Genomic DNA, 22,087 nt, shown 5'->3' on the forward strand with positions numbered 1-22,087 from the left:
ATAGATATTAAATACCATCGGAGATAAAGTAACTAGCAGGGGGTGAAAAGATTCCCTAAACAGGGCTGCCTTCAGATGTCTTCTAAAGGCTATATAGTTACAGTGGATGCTCGGGTTGCGAACGTGATCTGTGCAGGAAGCACATTCGCAATCCGCAGTGTCTGCAATCTGCAGCGCTGCATCCGTGCACACGCGGGTTGCGATTCGGTGCTTCTACACATGAACAAGTGCCAAAACCCAGAAATAACCCGTTCCAGTACTTGCGGGTTTGGCGCGGTGTGCAACACAAAATCGCACAACCTGAAGCATCTGTAACCTGAGGTATGACTACTCATTTCCTTGACATCTGATGACATCTGATGGGAGAGCATTCCACAGGGTGGGTGCCACTACCGAGAAGGCCCTCTCCCAGGAACAACTCTCATCCAGGAACAACTCTCTGGACTTGTTCCTGGATGTAAGGCCAGAACCACTTAGTACAGTGCCCCCAATTCCCATTGCCCAAAGCCGGTTCAGGAGGTTACCATGGTCAATGGTATTAAAACCTGATGAGAGATCAAGAAGGAAGAGCAAGATAACACTGCTCTGGTCCTTCTCTCTACAAAGTGCAAGCAGGAGCAACCCAGTCCAGTGGCCAGAACAAAACCCAGATTGGAGTGGATCTCAGCAAAGCCTACAATATGTGTCCTAGAACTAGAATCAATGAGCTGGATGATCCATATTTATTTTATTTATTATTATTGGATATCTATCCCACCCTTCCTCCCAAAGAGCCCAGAGCAGCAAACACATCACCGTGAAAACAAGACAATTAAACATAAAATAGCAACATCTGAAAACAAACACATACTCTCGCAGCAATAGTTTTACGATTGCCAGTTCGACAGCACTTCAAACTTCAACCACTGAATGCAATTTACTTTCAATACTGTGTTAATGTGAACTTTGAGTCACTTATTATAACAAGCATTAAGAAGCTCTTACAAGGACACCTGCTGGTCCGCAAGATCACACATTGGGCCTATTTCCGGCTTCTTGACACCTGTTTTTGAAGTGCTTAAAAGCAGGTGTGGCGCATAAGTAGTTGGTGGTTATAACAGATTAGGCTGTATAGCAGAAAACTGATTGCATTCTGAATATGCAAAACCCACAGGTTGCAATCTAATACATAGCTTGCAGAAGCCCCATTGGCATGAAGCCAACAGCTGGCTGAAGGTCTAAGTCTGGTCAGTGCCTGGATGGGTGGCCACCTGGGAACCATAGGTGCATCACCTTGGGTGCCATGTTGCAGGAAAGGCAGGGTATAAATGCAAGAAAATGAATAATTATGCATGCCTTGAAGTGCAGATGATGGTTTACGAGACCACCTCTCCTAGTATGCCCTGCAGAGGACCTTAAGGTCCACAAATGACAACATTTTGGAGGTCCTAGGTTGCAAGGTGGTTAGATTGGTCTCAACTAGGGCCAGGGCCTTTTCAGTACTGGCCCCGACTTGGTGGAACACTCTGTCACAAGAGACTAGGGCCCTGTGGGACCAGACATCTTTCCGCAGGGCCTGCAAGACAGAGCTGTTCCACCTGGCCTTTGGTTTGGACTCAGTCTGACCCTCATGTTTCCCTCCCCTTGTGGTCTTGATTTATCGGCTTCTTTTAAAATGAGGCTGCATTTTAAATTGTGTGGGGTTTTTTTGTCCCCCCCCCCCATTATGTTTTTACGGTGATTTTATTGGCGTTAGCCACCCTGAGCCCAGCTCTGGCCAGGGAGGGTGGGGTATAAATAAAATTTTTTATTATTATTATTATTATTATTATTATTATTATTATTATTATTATTACCTAGGTTCCTCATTCCTGGCTTAGACTATAGTTAACCTCCAGCATAGTCATGAAAGTAAATGGGAAAGCATGTGCTTTTTGTGCATTGTATTCCAGGCTGGGTCCCTCACAGTTCTGATAGCTTTCTCCAGGAGAGTCACTGCTACTCAGGTTAGACAACACTGAGTTAACCCTAGTATGTGTCTGTTTCCACTTTAGTGGCAGCTGGTGTTTTTCTTGCTTGAAAGGATAAAGATGCTTCCACAAATTAGCCGAAAGTTAAGTTCATATTCAAAATGCTAGAATGGCTTGGTGTTCTAGGAGTCACTAGAAAGCAGTGTATATTAGATAACCTCATCCCGTATAATGTAGTTTGATTTTTAGGATTTAGTGTTGTAGTAACCATTGTGGTGCCTTCCAGCAGCTGGTGAACCACAACCACCACTGGCCGTCCTGACTGAAGGTCATAGAATCACAGAATTGTAGAGTTGGAAGGGACCCAAGGGTCATCTAGTCCAACCCCCTGCAATGTAGGAATCTCAGCTAAGGCATCCATGACAGATGGCCACCCAACCTCTGCTCAAAAACCTCCAAGGAAGGAGAGTCCACAACCTCCCGAGGGAGACTGTTCCACTGTCAAACAGCTCTTACTGTCAGAAAGTTTTTCTGTATGATTACTCAGAATCTCCTTTCTTGTAACTTGAAGCCATTGGTTTGAGTCCAGGGCAGGAGAAGACAAGCATGTTCCCTCTTCTATGTGACAACCCTTGAGATACTTGAAGATGGCTACCATATCTCCTCTCTTCCAGGCTGAACATATCCAGCTCCTTCAACTGTTCCTCACAAGGCTTGGTCATGGGCACGGGAGGTTAAACAACATCTGGTTGAAAACTACCCTTGCTTTTCCAGTCAACAAACCCACGGCGCTGAGGGAGGCACTAATTTGGTAAGAGAAAAGAAAGAGCAAGTATATCTGAAAGCTTAGTTCAGGGGATCATTGAGGCCTGCTCATCACATGGTAAAACTGCTCCTGAGCCGTATCACTCTAGACATCTCTAGACTCCTACACTCCTACACATCTCTAGACTCTGACACTTAAGCCCCCTTCTCGTGTTACTTGCATGAAGAGTTAAAGAGAAATCAGAATTAGCACAATAAACTTGTTGCATGAATGAAGGGTTAAAGTGTGCAGAAAGGGGCTGTTGGTACATACCATTGCCTTCACCACCAGTGGTTCAGAGCTCCTGTTCGCACTGTCCCTGCTGTCCAGGAACTAATGGGGGTATGGAGGCATTGAGGTCTTTGCATGGAAATCCCTACACAATGTAGGGAGCCACATATTGTTTCAAGATGGGACAAAGTCATAGCCCCATACAAGGGCACTGGCTCCTGGAGACTGAGGCACTGTAGGCCCCCTGAATATTTTTAAGGGGTTGGGCCTCCTCAATGTTCAGTGGGCCCCCTGCACGAGTGACGTCAGGATGTCACACGGCATCATGCATGGGCCACCTCAATCCCCAGGAGAAGATGGCGCCTCTGGACTCATAGCTTTTTAATGTTTTGCCCCTTCACATGAGGAATGCACAAAAGAAAGCTAAATAAAAATTGCACACATAGAAAACTACCAAGTTGGGGGGGTTGAGGTTAAAAGTATAAATGCCTACTTTTCTATGAGTAGGGAGAGCTTTACTTTGTGAGAGAGCATTGTCACGTCATCCACCATCTACAGTCTGAGAAGGTACAATCGAAGGAGGAGTTTGATCACATGGTTATTTTTTTGGTTGTCTCCTTTCCCACCCCCACGGCCTAGAGCACAGCTGAAGATATGCATATAGTCAAAGGTTTAATGTGGGATGGAGCCCTATTTTCCCCCCACCCCATGTATTTCTTTCAGTTTAGCTTAGACGCGGTGCTCATCACCATTTTGTTTCTCTGCCAGTAAGTCTGCAAAATCTTCTTCTCCACTCTGCTGTGGGAGACTTGAACAGGGATTATTACCTGTCTCTTGAGTCATTTCAGACAGAACATTTACTGTCTCCATTCCACCCAAGCCATGTCATTCTCATGATATGTTCGTTGTTGCTATGGAAACCTCCTAACCATAACTTTCTTTCATAGTGTGAATACTGGGATAGGGTGCTACTGACTGTCAACAGCTTATTTGCTCCATTTTCGTAAAGAAAAGAAAAGTTCCCCATGAATGCAACTTTTAATTCCTGCTTGTTGCCAGATTTCTTAATACACCTTTGCTCTTGTTTACCAAATAGTTATCAAGTAATGCCCTGAATATGTGTATTCGTGCCAAATTGCTTGTGATGTATTTGCTGGTTGGATGATGATGACAAATGGTCTGCTTCATGGAATACTTCCCTCATTCTCCCTTTTCTCAGCAAAATAAATCCTGTATGCCAATTTTGCTGAAGTCATAAATAAATGTGGTTGTGGTTTAAATGATTTTTGACCAACTGGTTCTGTCTGTAGTGGTTTTATTTACTCCTGTGGTATGAAGGCCAAGCATTAGGTGACATTTTTGTTAGTGTATACTTCAAAGCACTTCCCCCTGCTATTGTGGCCAGTTACAGATTTTGTGAGCTGTCTTATACAGTGGTACCTTTGGTTGCAGGCAGGTTGCAGGATCCAGAGGTCCCATCGAATCCCGAGGTTTCCGCAACCTGAGGACTGACTGCTTCTGTGCATGCACACACGGCGAAACGCAGTAAAATACTTCCAGGTTTGCTGCACACGCATCCCAACGTTTACGTAACCAAAGGGTTACCAAAGGGTTTACGTAACCAAAGGGTAACCAAAGGGTTATGTAAACAGAGGTACAACTGTATCTTTAAGACTTGCCTAGAACATTAAAGTTTTGTCAAATTACTTGTTTCCCACCCAAAAACTGTAAAAAGGGAAAGTTTCACTCCACAAACCGCATCATTTCCAGAATTGCCCCACAATGCAATTATTATAGGCACAGGCATTACTTCCATATCTGGACCTGTCAAAACATAGGAGTGTTCCAGAAAGTCATTCCTTTCATCAAAAAAAAAGAAAAAAAGAAAAAAAGAAAAAAAAAGACCTTTATTATAAATTTGTTTGGAGGTGGTACTTAACACCAGTCAAATTAAATCAAATAAACAAGAAATATTTGGTGTTATGTTGGAGAGGATGCCAGGAAACAGGGAATTATGTTCACGCGTGGTAGAGGTGTAAATATGTACAATTTTTTGGGAAAAGGTGTTTAAGGAGATAATAGAAATCACTGGGTTAAAGCTGACCAAAAGTCCAGAGGTAGCACTATTATCAATTTACGATGGGGTGGAAGGTTCACAGGCTATGAAGGACTTGCTCACAAATTTATTGACAGCTGGATGAATTATGATATCTAGGAAGTGGAAGGGGCAAGCAGAATATAAAATGGAAGAATGCTATAAAGAGGTGTGGGATATAGCTGTTAATGATAAATTAACATGTGCCATTAAGGTAAGACGGGGAATATTCAGGAGAAATGATTTTGAGCCGATATGGAGGGTGTTTGTAGAATTTGTACCATTAAAATAGCAAGGGGTCAAAACATCGCAAGAGGTGCTCAATTTTTGGGTGGTTGGGTAGTTCGAATGGAATAGTCTCGGTGGTGGGGTGCACATTTTTATTCTTGTTACAGATAGGTAGCCGTGTTGGTCTGCCATAGTCAAAACAAAATTAAAAAATTCCTTCCAGTAGCACCTTAAAGACCAACTAAGTTAGTTCTTGGTATGAGCTTTCGTGTGCATGCACTGTGTATCTGAAGAAGTGTGCATGCACACGAAAGCTCATACCAAGAACTAACTTAGTTGGTCTTTAAGGTGCTACTGGAAGGAATTTTTTAATTTTATTTTTATTCTTATTTATTTATGATTATTACTTTGTCAAAAAAAATAATTAATGGTTAACACAATCTGTGATCCACTAAGCTGAGCATAGTGCAACTCTTCTGGGTCACAGACATCAGTTAGGATGACATGAAGCAGTTGCACTCGTTACCAGTCCAAGGTGTTCATAGTTGTATTTCCTTGAGCATTACCCATTCTTGCTGAGGCTGATGTGAGTTGGATCCCAACAACATCTCAAGGGTCACAGGCTCTGCATACCTTATGTACACTAACCATCTTTGACTGGAGTTGTTTGTGACCCTCAGATCTCTGTGCTACTGGCTTGAGAAATCTGAGGAATCTATGGACTATGATGTTTCGCTGGGCTTCAAGATGATTCCACTCATGCAGCCTACATTTTGGTGCCTTAGGCAGACAAGGAAATACTCCAGGTTAAATGAAGAGATAAGACTAGTCAAGTTTAGTCTGGCAGAGAATCTCTCAGCGGCCTCTCCTTTCTGTCAGTTGTTGTTGTTGTTTAGTCGTGTCCGACTCTTCGTGACCCCATGGACCAGAGCACGCCAGGCACTTCTGTCTTCCACTGCCTCCCACAGTTTGGTCAAACTCATGCTGGTAGCTGCAAGAACACTATCCAACCATCTCATCCTCTGTCGTCCCCTTCTCCTTGTGCCCTCCATCTTTCCCAACATCAGGGTCTTTTCCAGGAAGTCTTCTCTTCTCATGAGGCCAAAGTATTGGAGCCTCAGCTTCAGGATCTGTCCTTCCAGTGAGCACTCAGGGCTGATTTCCTTCAGAATGGATAGGTTTGATCTTCTTGCAGTCCATGGGACTCTCAAGAGTCTCCTCCAGCACCATAATTCAAAAGCATCAATTCTTCGGCGATCAGCCTTCTTTATGGTCCAGCTTTCACTTCCATACATCACTACTGGGAAAACCATAGGTTTTACTATACGGACCTTTGTTGGCAAGGTGATGTCTCTACTTTTTAAGATGCTGTCTAGGTTTGTCATTGCTTTCCTCCCAAGAAGCAGGCGTCTTGTAATTTTGTGGCTGCTGTCACCATCTGCAGTGATCATGGAGCCCAAGAAAGTAAAATCTCTCACTGCCTCCATTTCTTCCCCTTCTATTTGCCAGGAGGTGAGGTCAGTAAAATACAACAATTATGAATTACATATGTAGATGTTTGCTGCCCTTTTGTGAAACCCAAAATCAACTTTCTGATGCAGCTGTTCCACTCTGCCACATGGTAGTTACATGGTAACAATGCTGTTCTCAGCATTCCCGGACTCAGAAGCAAGCAGTCTGTTTAGCTGTTAGTCAACGGAGAGTATTGCACTGGCCAGTTTCAACCCTATTTTGTACATAAAACTTGTTCAAATAACCTTTGCATAAGTCTAGAGGGAAATTTTGCTTCAGGAAAGAAAGAGGAAGTGTGAGAGGGTTTTTAAAGCGCAGAAATGGGTTGGGTTTTTTTAATAAAGGAAATCTATTAACATTATAATCAAAACATGCTGAAGAACAGAAAGCGATACGACAAGGAGGGCAGAGAGGGATGTCATGCAGTTTTGTATTGACCGTGCATCTAGCCTGTGCATTTACAGGGGCAGGTGGGCAGGATAGCAAGAGGCACAGATATAATGAAAGGTGAACATTTCAAATCTCCCAAACAGCTGGCAGCTTGGCATACACATTGCTGAAAATTACTGCACTGCAGCAACCCCGCCCTTCCCCCTTTCAGCCTTTTAATAATGCATTTCTTCAGTGGTTCATACAGTGACAACAAGAAAAATGAGTTTCCATCCAGCTGGTCAATATTAACTTAATTCCTAGATGGGATTACACAATAAGGTCCCGTATGCATGTTCTCATAGAAAAGAATGTTTATTGACTGTGTGGACTGTAAATAAGAAAGTAATGCATTTATAGATATTAAGTAGCTAGGGAGCAAGGACTTTACATTTAGGGGCTACATTGTAAATATATGAAATTGGGCTGGGGAAGGGTAACTTTCATGGAAGAAGTTATACATGTATACATACACATTATGCAAATCATCTCCTTTTACATACATAATGCACATGATATGTAGCACCCTTCTTAGAATTACAGTGGGGGAATGATAGCAAATGGATGAAAAATATATTGAGGTTGAAAGAAAATCCATCCATTAATATTGGGAATTTGGGGGGGGGGAATTAATCTAGACAACTGACAGCCCTTGGGTGGATCTAGACCAGGGGTAGGCAACCTAAGGCCTGGGGCCTGGATGCAGCCCAATCACCTGCTCAATCTGGCCCACGGACGGTCCAGGAATCGGCGTGTTTTTACATGAGTAGAACGTGTCCTTTGATTTAAAATGCATCTCTGTGTTATTTGTGGGGCCTGCCTGGTGTTTTTACATGAATAGAATGTGTGCTTTTATTTAAAATGCACCTCTGAGTTATTTGTGGGGGGTATAGGAATTCATTCATTCCCCCCCCCCAAAAAATATATAGTCCAGCCCCCCACATGGTCTGAGGGATGGTAGACCTGCCCACGGCTGAAAAAGGTTGCTGCTTACCCCTGATCTAGACCACCAAAGCCCTGGGCGCCTTTGGAGGAAAGTGTTGAGTAAAACTATAATAATAATAATGAATACCCCCCAGGAATATCAACCAAAATTTAATCAAGGCATTGCTTCCGTTTGGACTCTACAAAGGTTTGCAACTTATAAGAAACAGAGAAGTCCTGTATTTCATTCTTCTCATACACACACTGATTTCTGCATTACATGTATGCAGTAGGTAAATGCAGTATGTATTCCTATCTCAGATGCTCATTTGTGTTCCATAATGGAGAAACCTTAGGCTTTTGAGGGATTGATGTGTGCAGAATGATGCACATCCAACTGTCACAACACTGTTTGGAAAGTATGTGTATGTATATATGTATTTAAAACATGTATACCCCATAATGTTAGTTGAATTATACATAACTTACATGTAAAAGGACCCCTGACCCTTAGGTCCAGTCATGAGCGACGCTGGAGTTGTGGCGCTCATCTCGCTTTATTGGCCGAGGGAGCTGGCGTATAGCTTCCGGGTCATGTGGCCAGCATGACTAAGCCGCTTCTGGCCAACCAGAGCAGCGCACGGAAAGGCCGTTTACCTTCCCGCTGGAGCGGCACCTATTTATCTACTTGAACTTTGTGCTTTCGAACTGCTGGGTTGGCAGGAGCAGGGACCAAGCAATGGGAGCTCACCCTGTCACGGGGATTTGAGTTCAATGGGGCCAGTACCTTTCGCACAGAACAACTGCGTCAGGAGTGGGTGGGTTGAGGACGAATCATTAAAGAAATACACAAACCTAGAAATAATGCTTGGAAATAAAGCTTGCCTGAAAACACAAGGCATACACAGCAAGGGAGGAAAGGGTTAATTTTGCCTCTTTCTCAACACTTGAAATCCTAGAAATCAGCAGCCCCTCCAGAAGCTTCTATGTCAGGGGTCAGCAAACTTTTTCAGCAGGGGCCAGGTCCACTGTCCCTCAGACCTTGTGGGGGGGCCGGACTATATTTTGAGGGGAGGAATCGAACGAATTCCTATGCCCCACAAATAACCCAGAGATGCAATTTAAATAAAGGGACACATTCTACTCATGTAGAAACACACTGATTCCTGGAGTGTCCACGGGCTGGATTGAGAAGGCAATTGGGCCGGATCCAGCCCCCGGGCCTTAGTTTGCCTACCCATGTGCAATGTGCACATCAAATGCAAGACATGTGAGATATCATATCTAGTTGGGGTCCAAGACACACTGTGCTCAGTGAGAGTTACTCTCATGTAGGTGAGCATAGGACCAAAGCCTTCAAGTCAATTTATTGAGGAATACCTAAACCCCCTACTGTTGTACCAGCTAAAGAGCATTCTACAGCTTGACACAAGGCCATACAAGATTGCTCTTCACACTTCCTTTACTGATAAGTGGATAACAGGATGTTTAGTTTCTAATTGTTGGGTCTTCACCCATTCCCACTTATGTATCATCAGCAAAATTCTTACTGTGTTGCAGTATTATGCTGTACATGGCAAGAAGAAAAGTGGTCATTGCACCACAGTCAGTTCCCAACAGTGTTGATCTTGAACAACTATTCCTATGAACTACCTGGTACAGGGTAGTACCACAGTGTTATGCAGTACAGCTTGAAATTCTCCCTGAAGACAACAATTGCAGCAAGGAAAGATAAAATCCAGAAACACATAGGAGAGGAATGCATGCCAGCTTCTTTTGAAGAGTTCGATTTTATTTTAATCTTTTTATTTATTTATTTTTCACTTTTCTCTTTCTTCCATATTCCAAAGCTGACCTCCACCTTACATCCTCTTTCAAAATAAAGGATGTTCTACCCAAGTGGTGCAAGAACGCTGATTTTTACTCAAAGAAAAGGTTTAATTTTAACTCACAAAAAACTCATTCAACATGGTTCCCATTATGTTGAAAGACAAAAAGGCAAGTTCTCTTTTGCCAGAACTGACACTAAAGCAATATTAATCCAAGCGGAATTCTCTTCTTAGACTGAATAGGAGGCTATATGCAGCTTTCAAGTTCCATTGCTGTTTCTCAGAGTTCCATGGAGAACGCAAGATGAAAGTAATGGTTCAGAATATGAACTGGTTGGAGATATAAAATCCAAAGATTGCTGCTTGGATACCATTTGTGAGGGGGAAATGTACCAATAGAGATTTGAGTTCTTATATCTGATATCCTCAAGACTATTTTAAGAGCACCCCCTGTGATTGCTTATTGCAATGACTTGATTCTTTATTGCAATAATTTAATTTTTGAAACAAATTTCCAGTTAACAATTTATACTGAAATGGCACATCTCAGGTTGAACTCTTCTGCTGGAAAAGCTAGTTTCCTATGGACATGGAGCTTTTGCCACATGGGAACAATTAGTTGTGCAGTCTACCACCAAGTGGTTCATCTCAGAAATGTACCATGTCAGTCTACTCAATCTGCAGATCAGCCCTTAGAGCAGGAATGACTAATCTGTGGCCTTCTGAAAGTTGTGGGACTGCAACCCCCATCATCCCTGGCTATTGGTTATGCTGGCTGGCGATCACTCATAGCCAAGTAAGATTATCTTCCATAAACACAGTTTTAACAATGCGTCCATAAGTGACTGTGGATTCTGGATCCACACGTCCTTCCACAGTGGGGACATTGGTTTCCGAGCAGGAGTTGATCACGGTGTGGATTTGGCAAATGTGCCTTCCTCTTAGCATGTTTCTCCCTTGCGTCCTGAGTTTGAAACCCATGACACCTTTGGTAAAGGCTGTTCTCCAATTGGAGTGCTTGCAGGCCAGTGTTTCCCAGTTGTCAGTGTTTATACTACATTTTTTAAAGATTTGCCTTGAGACAGTCTTTAAACTTATTTTGTTGACCACCAGCATTATGCCTTCCATTTTTAAGTTCGGAATAGAGTAGTTGCTTTGGAAGACGATCATCAGGCATTTGCACAACATGACCAGTCCAACGAAGTTGATGTTGAAGAATCATTGCTTCAACACTGGTAATCTTTGCTTTTTCCAGTACACTGATATTCGTTCACCTGTCTTCCCAAGTGATGTGTAAAATTTTTTGGAGACACCATTGATAGAATCTTTCAAGGAGTTGGAGATGGCATTTATAAGTGGTCCATGTTTCACAAGCATACAGTAGAATAGCTTTGTAAACAAGCATTTTGGTTTCCCTGCGAATGTCCCAGTCCTCAAACACTCTGCACTTCAATCGGGAGAAAGTCACAACCGCAGAGCTCAGGCAATGCTGGATTTCGGCATCAATGTTGGCCCTTGTGGAAAGATAACTGCCTAAGTAGGAGAAGTGATCAACATTTTCCAACGTTACACCATTGAGTTGGATTAGTGGCACTGCAGAGGGGTTATTTTGTACTTGTTGGTGCAGCACATTGGTTTTTTGGATGTTGAGTGATAGGCCAAGCTTTTCATAAGCTTCTGCAAAGATCTTTCCAGTTGGAGTCTAGCATCATCTAGAGAGGGTCACAGGTTCCCAACCCTTGCCTCAGAGCAGGCTTTCCCAACCTGGGGTCTCCAATGACTTGTTGAACTACAATTCCCATAATTCCTGATGGTTGGCCATGTGGGCTGGAGCTGGCAAGAGTGCAGTCTACCAACACCTGGGGAATCAAGGTTGGGAAAGAGTGGCTTAGGCGATTCCTTTTTTCTTCCTTCCAGAACACATTATTTAATACAGAAATCTGAGCTTCAACAAAGCGAAGCAACAACTCCATAATGGATTCAAAAGGAAAAGATACACGCATATCCTAGCACTTTTTAAAAAAACAACAACAAAGATTTATGCAACAACTAAAGCAGAAAATTGTTTTCTGTCATCTGGTTTTGCCCCAGTCTTTAATTTGCACCTGTAAGAAAGATGATTAAATGTTATTTCATTGTCAGTGATGCACATGATTATCCCTATAGGTGTCTTCAGGAACCAATTCAAAGTGCATAGATGTTGTCTTTTTTAAACAGGATTTCATTAATCAAAGTTACTTCTTTCATACATACTTTTGAAAATCAGTTTCCATGATATCAGACATGATATTTGTCTTATAATTTCATCCATACTTTCTATATATAGGGAGGAAATGGTGGTGCATCAATTAAAACTTTTTAGTCAACCATCTCGGGTCTACTCATTCAATTGTTAGTATTTACATATATTTAAATCTTCACATTACCAAAAACTCAATATAGGTGCCCTTTTCACGGCATTGAAGGAAATAATTTTGTGACTGAATAAATGAAAGATGCTACCCCTGGTTTGAAAGGAAAGACTCGTTTAGATATTTTCATTTTCTCTTGCAGTAAAACAACAAAACTGAAATGGCTTGCAAAAATGTGACCCTTCAGTCTATCCCTCCAAATAATATTGCGCCAACTCAGTCTTTAGCTCATTAATCAGCATGGTAAAGCTGCGATGCAGTGCACACTTTTACCTGGGAGTAAACCCCTCTGAATACAAGAGAACTAATGCTTAAACATGTATAGGATTGTGCTGTAAATTAACTCTAGATGGAGTCAAAGAAAAACCCCCACATATTTGCATTTTTTAGGACACCAGTGCAAATACCCATTTTGCTATCTTTTATATAAATGCATGTTGGGAAGCCAAAGCAATGATGAACTGAACCAGTGAAGTGACAACTGCTATCACTGTGAGCAGAGATAGCCTGGTTACAGTTATATATGCCATGGGAACCTCCCAATAGACCTATAGTGAAGCAGTGAAGGCAAAGTTCTCTTTGAACACTTCCTGGAAACTTCAGTCAGTCCAGAACTGTGCCAAGGCACTAAGCTTCATTTTTTTTAAAAGTGGATTGAACTCCCAGTGCCGAGCTCAGTCAAACAGACTCCAAAGCAATTTGGATTGAAGCGGGCAGGTTTCCGAAGCACCAAATCAGGGTCCAAATTCGATATTGCAGTCATTGCACATGCCACGTTATTCGCTGTCTATTCACTTTGACCATGTCTGGACACAGGAGACAGGGTGATGATGCCAAGACACAAGGCAGAAACCAACAGGGAGCTCACAAGCTCGGGGAAGAGAAAAGGAAAGAAGGCACTAGAGGAGAAAAGGAGTGCCAGTCAGGAGAGCTATAGTGTGTGAGGGCATTTATATGCTTCAGTATTGAGGACCATAGAATAGAAAGGTTGGTACACACACACACACACACACAAATACACACAAACACAAACACACACAAACAAACACACACAAACACACACGTCCTTAGTATAATAGAATTCTTGGGTTTTCTCCAGTGGGATTTGTGCATTGCTTTATGCTTGTTAAATGTCAGGAGTCCAGGTTCCCAGCTTGATAACACAGTAAGCGTAGATAATTAAAAAGGAGGCTTTATTCTAAAAACAAACAGATAGCTCCAGACGGCTCTAACAAAGCTGCCGACATTATCACGCAAGATGACCCTTCTGAAGACTCCTTCTGGTTCTTACAGAAGTTATTGAACTTTCACACCTTACGCCTCTTGTTTTGTTTCCTGTCTAACAACCCTCCCATTTGCCGACTCTTCAAACTTATTGGACTTATTGGATCAGCTCCAACCTCTTCCTGATCTGAAATACTGTCTCTGTGTCTGTTCGCGTCTGTTTGAGCTTCCTGAGAGCTTTGGCTGTGTTCCAGCCCTCTCTCAGTTGTTCCCTTGGCAACTGGCATTGCAGTGTCCAAGGGAGTCGGCACTGGCCTCTGTTCAGCCTGCGTCAAATCTAAACCTCTCTGTTCTGCAGCTGGCTGTAAAGTTCCACTAGAAGCTGGCTCATTCCTGACATTAAAGTTCCTGAATAGTCAAACAATGGCTGTACTAAGGTAAAGGTAAAGGACCCCTGTACAATTAAGTCCAGTCAAACTTTACTATGGGGTGCGGCGCCCATCTCGCTTCAAGCCAAGGGAGCTGGTGTTTGACTGCAAACAGCTTTCCAGGTCATGTGGCCAGCATGACTAAACCCTTCTAGTGCAACGGGACACTGTGACGAGTGCCAAAGCACACACCTTTTTGTTGTAGCGGTACCTACTTATCTACTCACGTTGGTATGTTTTCAAACTGCTAGGTTGGCAGGAGCTGGGACAGAGCAACGGGAGCTCACCCCGTCACAGGGATTCGAACTGCCGACCTCCCGATCAACTAGCCCAAGAGGCTCAGCGGTTTAGACCACAGCGCCACTGCTAATGGCTGTAGTAGAAGGCTTGATTATAAGAGATAGACATTCTCAAAATCCCATGCCTTACTAGTCCATGTTAATAGATGACAGGTAATGACTTGACAGGGACACGGGTGGTGCTGTGGGTTAAACCACAGAGCCTAGGGCTTGCCGATCAGAAGGTCGGCGGTTCGAATCCCCGCAATGGGGTGAGCTCCCGTTGCTTGGTCCCTGCTCCTGCCAACCTAGCAGTTTGAAAGCACATCAAAGTGCAAGTAGATAAATAGGTAGCGCTCCAGTGGGAAGGCAAATGGCGTTTCTGTGCGCTGCTCTGGTTTCACCAGAAGCAGCTTAGTCATGCTGGCCACATGACCTGGAAGCTGTACGCTGGCTCCCTCGGCCAATAAAGCGAGATGAGCGCCGCAACCCCAGAGTCGGTCACGACTGGACCTTAATGGTCAGGAGTCCCTTTACCTTTTAATGACTTGACAAGAATACTAAAAAGTGACAACCACTTTTTCACCAGAAGTCCTGCTCCTTTTCAGATTGCTTTAGGATTCCACACCCCACAAAAGGTGTTTTTTGGGTGTCACCAGTAAACATTATTTTTGGGCCAAGTTATGACCCCTTTATACATTTGTGTCATTGTCCCTGACTGTATGGAAAGGGTTTTGCATGCCCTTGACATTCCCCGTGTTAGTTTAAGGTCTTGAAGAGCCTCTACATAATTGCCTTCTTATCTCCGAAGGTGTTTCACTCCTGGCTTTTTGTGTGGTTTCTAAGTGCCAATGTTGGTGGTGGTCCCCCACTGAACTTGAGTCTATTTTGTATCCACAAAGCTGAGCTTAGTTCCTCTGGGGCCAGAGAAGAAAAATCAAGCTGGAAGAATTCCAGGGGAATGGCTGCAGAGGAAAACAGTGAGTCTTCAGGGCTGCATATGGACCTTCTTAGCATGCAAATAATGAATTTCTTAAGTTGGGAATAGTAGAAGTGTTTGGATTTAATATCCCGCTTTATCACTACCCGAAAGAGTCTCAAAGCGGCTAACATTCTCCTTTCCCTTCCTCCCCCACAACAAACACTCTGTGAGATGAGTGGGGCTGAGAGACTTCAGAGAAGTGTGATTAGCCCAAGGTCACCCAGCAGCTGCATGTGGAGGAGCAGGGAAGCGAACCCGGTTCACCAGATTACGAGTCCACCACTCTTAACCACTACACCACACTGGTGTAGTAACATATTCAGCCAAATAAACTGATATATTTCTTGGAGAAAAATGCTTACACTCATTAACAGGGTTTTTAGAAAGGCAGATCCAATAACTAGAATATTATGTAAGAGTGTGGAATTTTTAATACCAGGGTGGAATTTCTCAGCTGCTGGACAGGGAAAAAGAACAAGCAATGAAATACTTCAGCACTTCCCACACACCCTAAATCTGCTGTTGTTTGAAGATTAGAACTTTTCCCTTCTAGTTATTGTTAAGAAAACTCTAGATGTCAATCAGGTTGGCTGACGCAGTAATAAGACTTCAGACACTGGCAGCGTTGGAAATGAAATAAACCCAGCTTGATGTGCTGTCACAGAATGTATGAGTCTGAACTTAATTTTTGGGGGAAAATAAATATACTGGGGGCATGCCACCACCCATCGCTGGAATTGGATTGCTCATTCGACCGCCTCATTATCACACCATGAACAGCATATTGACTTAAGTCATGTGTGGACAAGATCCCTAGGTTTTCCATCAAATCAAAAAGAAACATTTTCTCTTTCAATATCAGGGGCAACTTTCTAAGAAATATTTGTACAAGTGCAAGAATTAATGCAGGTATGATAGGATTCCCCCTCTTTCTCTCCTGCACAGTCTGCAAATTTGCTCTAGAGGGTGGAGGGAAAGCCCAAAACAAATTTAGGGGGCATGTGGAGGGAAGTGAGGGGGAGAACGTTCCATTGTGCAAGGAAAAAGCTTTGCACTGACAGAACGTTTTCCTTAGCCCTACACCGAATAGGAGCCTGGTATGTTGCTTCTATGTCCAGTGAAGGAAGGTTGCGTGTTCCTCAAAAAAGCTCAATAAACCCAAGCATTCACACGATCTTTGTAAAGAATATATCATGCAGTTTTTGTGGAACAGCATTTCACTTTCTCATGTGTAGAGTTCACAACTCACGATTAGGCATGAGCAAATGTATCACCTTCAGTTTCTCCCTTTTCCTGTGTTCAGGTTCAGCTCTCCACATTTCCAGATGGCTTTTTATATTAAAAAAATCCTTGTGAAAATTTCCAAGCATTTTAACACACATTTCTCCAAATATCCACATTTCTGCAAGCAAGTTCCTCTAACAGAATGCATTTCTGCATGCTATTTTCAGGAATGCATGCCTTTTTATGCGCACTTGCCCCTAATGGATGCATTTTGCTACAGATGATTTTGTCGGAGAAACTGCTTCAAAATTCGGAGGAGTGCAAATTCAAAAGGATCACTGCATTTTGGTCCAAGCCTTGTACTGGGAAGTGCAAATTAGGCTGGCATTGAAATGCAAAGTAAACTAAATCTCTCTTCCATCTCAACACATGACTGTCTTCCTCGCCTTGGAACAGGTGTAAGCATCTAGTTGTTTCTCCAACGCTTGCAGAATATTCTGAGGAAATGCATCCAGCCACCACCAAAACCATTCTCCATATTCAACATCTGTAATTACATTCCTTCCTCCTTACCAGTTGTTTGTCGGACGCTAGAGAATTCTGATGGCTGTAAACTGCTGTAATCCATTCCCTGGCAGTACAGAATGCTACAACAGACACTGATATCTGGAAGCCTTCTGTATCATTTTTCTCCAGTGCAAATCCCACTGTTCTTCCTTCCTTTTTAAAAAAGGCAATGGTAAGTTACATCTCACTCATTGGAATCCTTCCTAAGTCTTGAACTAGGAATCCTGGCATGAGATAAATACATGAGCAGGTGGTAGAAAGATTGGCGAGGGCTTCCTAAAGCAAGAGAACAAAGCAGCACAGTAGGAGCATGCTATTTTTGAGAGGAGAACACTTTTTGAATGGAAGTATTCAAATCCTCTTAATGCAGCTTGAATTTTCTATTTTTTTTTTTAAATCAAACAATCTATCTTCCCCTTGACACCATCTGAGGTGTCACTTCCTGATGTTAATTATCCTTGGGGGGTGGGGAAATATGTTGCCAGTGTTAGGCTTGAAAGACTGCCGTGTAACCTTCTACTCCAAGTAATTGCTTCTTATAGACACCAGAACACACACTGTGCGGAGCACTTCCTGTGCCACCAACTAAATTGTAAATGGCATGATTAATAATGTGCTTATCTTTTCCTGTGCACTCTGAAGCAAAAAGCATAGTGAGCCAGCCTACTCACATAGATGAGAGATCAATTTACTATTGAAAACCAAAGAAATTTTCCCATAGTAAGGTAAAAGGTAAAGGACCCCTGGACAGTTAAGCCCAGTCAAAGGTGACTATGGGGTTGCAGCGCTCATTTTACTTCAGGCCAAGGGAGCTGGCCTTTGTCCACAGACAGCTTTCCAGGTCATGTGGCCAGCATGACTAAACTGCTTCTGGCACAATGGAACACCGTGAAAGAAACCAGAGCGCATGGAAACACCATTTACCTTCCCGCCACTGTGGTACCTGTTTATCTACTTGCACTGGCGTGCTTTCGAACTGCTAGGTTGGCAGGAGCTGGGACAGAGCAACGGGAACTCACCGCTTTGCAGGGATTCGAACTGCTAACCTTTCATTCGGCAAGCCCAAGAGGCTCAGTTGTTTAGGCCACAATGACACACACCTTTACCTTTTCCTATGGTGTGTGTGCTTGTGTGTTTCTATATCTTTATCATATATCATCTATCAATCTCAGATTGTGTTTTCTGGTTTTGGAAAGGATGCTAATAGGCAGTGAAGATTAGCACTGTGACCCGAAGCAATGGACATTAATGTATGATGTCAGGGGTGGGGAACCTCAGGTCCAGGAGCCAAATAAGGACCCCCAGGCCTCTCTCTTCAGGCATTCAGGCTCATACTAACACCTCCAGGACACACCCCTCAGTAGCCCATCTCTGTGCCCCCCTCAAGTGCTTTTGCCCGGATGCCATGTGCCCTTGAACTGTCATTGTGATGATGCCTCTTGCTTGCCTGGACTGAAAATGGAGAGATGTACTACTGTGGGACTGAGTTGAAACCCCTGACTTTTGAATTGTAGACTATTATAAGAGTCAGTCCTAATGCTCCTCCTACTTTTGCTCATCCACCGCAGACATGAAGTTCCCAGAACATTCCCCACAAGGCGATGTGGCCTTTGAAATGAAAAACACTTCCCAGTCCTGATTAGGGGTGGATAAATTGGTCTGTTTTGGGTTCTCTCAGGGTCCCCCCCCCCCAACTGAAAACCCAGTACGGTGGTACCTCGGGTTAAGAACCTAATTCGTTCTGGAGGTCTGTTCTTAACCTGAAACTGTTCTTAACCTGAAGCACCACTAATGGGGCCTCCTGCTGCCAGAGCACGATTTCTGTTCTCATCCTGAAGCAAAGTTCTTAACCTGAGGTGCTATTTCTGGGTTAGCGGAGTCTGTAACCTGAAGCGTCTGTTACCCGAGATACCACTGTACCTCATGTTTTTGCAGACAATTGCAAATAAGTTCACATATGTATATATATATCTCCTAATGAAATTATTTCAGCAAATGTCTCCTAATAAACACATTTATTATATGCACATTTTTGAAATCACTTTAGCCTGCTACAATGAATTTTGTATGCTATCTTCACTAATATATGCATTAACATGCATAACATACCCCAGACAATCTTTGTGACCCGCCCCTCATCCAGCACCCTACTGATTTTCACAAAAGTGTCTCTCTGTGTGTTTTATTTATTCATGCATAAAAACATTTGTACACCACAATTTCAAAGCAAATTACAACACAATAAAAAACACCACCAAAAGCCTAAAAAGATCACCAGCTGATTATTATCAAGTATATCAATGGATATATCACCCACAGCAGGTGGCGCTGTGGGTTAAACCACAGAGCCCAGGGCTTGCCGATCAGAAGGTTGGCAGTTCAAATCCCCACAACGGGGTGAGTTCCCATTGCTCGGTCCCTGCTCCTGCCAACCTAGCAGTTTGAAAGCACGTCAAAGTGCAAGTAGATAAATAGATACCGCTCCAGCAGGAAGGTAAACGGTGTTTCCGTGCACTGCTCTGGTTTGCCAGAAGTGGCTTAGTCATGCTGGCCACATGACCCAGAAGCTGTATGCCGGCTTCCTCAGTCAGTAAAGCGAGATGAGCGCTGCAACCCCAAAGTTGTCCGCAACGGTCAGGGGTCCATTTACCTTTACCTATATCAACGGAACCCACAGTGCCTTTAAGGAGAAACTTTTGTTATCAAATGATTGGGATTTTTCATGAGGCATTATCATACAAACTATTCCAATCATCATTTTGCCATATCCCATTAGCTCTAGAGGCTTGGCAGGGGGTTGGACTCGATGGCCCTTGTGGTCTCTTCCAACTCTATGATTCTATGATTCTATGATTCTAAGTGGAGAAACGAAGAGAAAAGTGAACCTTGATAGAAGATACACAGTGACATCCAAATGTGCAGTGGTTTGATAGCCGGCTGCAAGCTTTATCATGTGGAAGCTTAATCACTAAAATGGATTGTGGGAATCAAATCTCAGCACTTGTATTCGACAAATATCAGACTTTTGTGCAGGTTGTTTATTGAACAGAGTGTGGTTGGATGTGCAGCTTTTGAATTTTGTTAGAGTAATGAAATAAGCAAACACAAAGAAACTTGCATAGTGGATAAAACATGAAAATACGTTTCATTTATGCACAATCCTAATTAGAAGGTTTGCAAGCAATATGCTAGAGATGACACAACTCTGGGGAGAAAACCTATTAATCATTCAGTGGTTACTTCAGCAGTGACTAAATTGTTTGTTTACAGGCTTCCTGTCTCTCTACATTGTCACAGTAAAGTGATTATTTAGTGCTTACTGAACTATAATGCCCCAGCCATATGAATCAGTGTGGTGGCAAAAAGAAAAAAAGTGAAGCATTGCAGTGAGATTTTTACAAGATGGGGATAAATTTTCTTTTAAATGCAGACCTAATTCACATTTTCTAAAACAACACCTGACCTGACACATACAGGTTTTTCAGGAAGTGTGGACATCTAGAGAGGTTGCAGTGCCGTCCAATTAATAATAATAATAATAATAATAATAATAATAATAATAATAATAATAATAATTTTATTTATATGTCACCCATCTGACTGGGTTGCCCAAGCCACTTTGTCTCAAATGCCCATTGGCCACCTGAAAGGTAAACAATAATTCGGCTCATGGGAATTTCATCAACATTTGGAAATTTTCCCTTTGGTAGTTTTTGAATGCAATTTCTTTTCTCATCCATTGGTGGAGAGTGGTCAAAAAACCACAGGAGTAATTTTTGACAATGCACTGATCTTGGGCTAGTTGCTTGTATTCTGAGCTACTCTTACAATGCAATACTACTAATTTATGTTGTCTGGACTTTTTGTACTAGTTGCTTGTTTGACATTGTAAGTTACTCAGCAGAGAGCTATATGCATTGGTGTTAGTTTAGAAGACTGACATAGTTGTTCTTCATCCAGGGCAGGGAAAAAGAGCCATTTTATGTTCTATTTTAAAGTCACAATATAAAAAAACCCTTAAAAACAGGAAAAAAAATTCATGAAATAAACAGAAATGATGACTTGAGGGGGGAAAGTACATAACATTTATTCCAGCCACCAGAAGTGGAGACACATATTCTGTGAGAACTTTTCTCCAAATGTTTAGCATCTGATAAATTTGGCAAAGAAGCATGAAGTGAATTTGGTTTTGTGATGCTCTTTAATTTTTCAGCTGTTTTCAGATACATTCTCAGGGCATTTCCTTCTAAAAAGGACAACTTGGTCACAAAAGAAGGCCTCATAAAAGAGACGAAACCAGAATGGATGAAACAAGGCCAGCCTTTGAATTGTTTTGGGCCAAGGATCAGTTCTGCTATTTTCTGCCCTCGATCCACCAGCTTTCCCCCAAAATGATATTCATGCACCATCTGTTACGTTGCATATTTCAGCTTGCACCAAATTTAATTGCACCAAATTCTAAAATTACCACATTCAAATGCACAAACTAACTTGGCCATTATGCATTGCCAAGGAAAAAGAGAGGAGAAAAGAGGGTTGTGATAAGCATACAATTTGCATATGCTAATTGCTGTAATTTAAACAGAAATACAAAACATCTGACAAGCACAGCGAAGACTGTGGCCAGGTGTCTTGCATGGGCACCACGTGTGCATTCCAGGCCCTAATTTCTGATGAGCAGCTTCCCTTCCAAGATTTGGACCAGGAAACCCTTCAAACAATTGACTCCACCAAATAGAGGATTGTTCTCATGGCCACCCTATAATCAAGGTACCTCATTTACACAAGAAACCTAAATGAGTCTCTTCAGCTAGCTATTCTCATTTCCCATCTTATATCTCCCTACCATTCCTTTCTTAGGTCTCTGTGCCATCCTCTTCCAGCTCACAAGCAAATCCTTCTTCCCACAGAATGCTTAGTTTGTCTTCATTCCTATGGTTCTCTCTCTTATAGCTTAAAAACAGGCCAATG

The 22,087-nt window shown here is 42.6% G+C and overlaps 1 long non-coding RNA gene across 1 annotated transcript in view; it reads right to left on the reverse strand.

The window, feature by feature from the left end:
• The window catches only part of LOC309348173, a 172,607-nt gene extending 153,703 nt beyond the window's left edge, over positions 1 to 18,904 (reverse strand). Inside the window, exon 1 of the long non-coding RNA XR_014159267.1 lies at positions 18,834 to 18,904. This is a non-coding gene — a long non-coding RNA (uncharacterized lncRNA). The remainder of the gene's footprint in view (positions 1 to 18,833) is intronic.
• Positions 18,905 to 22,087: the final 3,183 nt, after the last annotated feature.

The sequence above is a fragment of the Podarcis erhardii genome, assembly GCF_964252035.2.
Source record: "Podarcis erhardii genome assembly, chromosome: 8".
Lineage (NCBI taxonomy): Eukaryota > Metazoa > Chordata > Lepidosauria > Squamata > Lacertidae > Podarcis > Podarcis erhardii.